Genomic DNA, 1,362 nt, shown 5'->3' on the forward strand with positions numbered 1-1,362 from the left:
GCCAATATTTACAGGGGGTCCCGGAGGGGGGGAGTGGTTTCGCCTTTTCAGGGAGACCACACGGAAAGGCCCCCCGCTAAAAATGGATCCCCCCCCCCCTCCCTCAGGGACCCCCCTGTAAATACTGACACCCTCCCCCCTTTCCCTGGGGACACCCTGTAAATACTGACACACTCCCCCACTCAGGGACCCCCTGTAAATATTGGCACCAGGACACCAAGGAAAAACCACGCATCCCACACAAAACCTTCAGATTAATGGCCTTGGCATATTACTGGCTCCCCCTGAACAGATGGTTACCCGTCCTGCGTGTAAAACAGCACCTCAGCACTGCACCGGGAGCTACGGGTGGGTTTTATGCACAAGTGTCTGATTTGATTTATTGTTGTCATTTGTACCGCGACATAATGAAAAGTGCTGTTTTGGGTGCTCGACAGGCAGATTGTACCATATAGAGGGCATCAGGGTAGCAGAGGGGAATGCACAATACAGTGTTACAGCCACAGAAAAGTTGCAGAGAAAGAGAGAGATCAGGATTAACATTTGAGAGGTCTGTTCGAAAGCCTCACAACAGTGGGACGACGCCGTTCTTGAATCTGTTTAGACTTTTATATCTTCTGCCCTCTCCCAGGACTGACCCTCCGACAGTGCCAACAGAGTATGGAAGGGGTCTTTGATTAGACTGGATTGGGACTTGAGCCCTTCACCATGTGACACAGAAGACTGTCTGCTCAGACTGAGCTGTATATCACTGGAATGAACACATTCTGTTTTGCTGGGATCTCTGGCTGGGATCTGCACAGCAGTTTCGGAATTCTGTGGCGCATTCAGGGAAAATAGAGAGAAGAACTCCCAAAGCATTGAACGAAATGCTAGCCTCCTGGATAATAAAAAGCGGAGTTTGACCTACCAGTCATGATAATCCCACAGCCATAAATACAAATAAACTCCAGCTACATCTGACTCTCCATAATCCCCTGTTAATGAAATCAACATGACATCTTCCAGCTCAACATCACCATCACCAGGGCCATAACTACACTGCAGTCGATAGGCATGTCAATTTCTGGGGATCTCACCTATCACAATAATTAAAAGTTCCTTCAAATACTGAAAATAATCCAAAGTCACCCTTCCGCATATACACATACACTGTCTCAGTCCCCAGGGACCCACCCCTGTAAATACTGATATACTCCATCCTCGGGGAGCCCCGTAAATATTGACATGGTCTCTCTGGGGACTTGTGTATGGAGGGTCAGTGCTGAGGGAGCGCCTCACTGTCGGAGGGTCAGTGCTGAGGGAGCGCCGCACTGTCGGAGGGTCAGTGCTGAGGGAGCGCCGCACTGTCGGAGGGTCAGT

This window comes from Rhincodon typus, unplaced genomic scaffold (genome assembly GCF_021869965.1).
Source record: "Rhincodon typus isolate 14 unplaced genomic scaffold, sRhiTyp1.1 hic_rhity00001071, whole genome shotgun sequence".
Taxonomy (NCBI): domain Eukaryota; kingdom Metazoa; phylum Chordata; class Chondrichthyes; order Orectolobiformes; family Rhincodontidae; genus Rhincodon; species Rhincodon typus.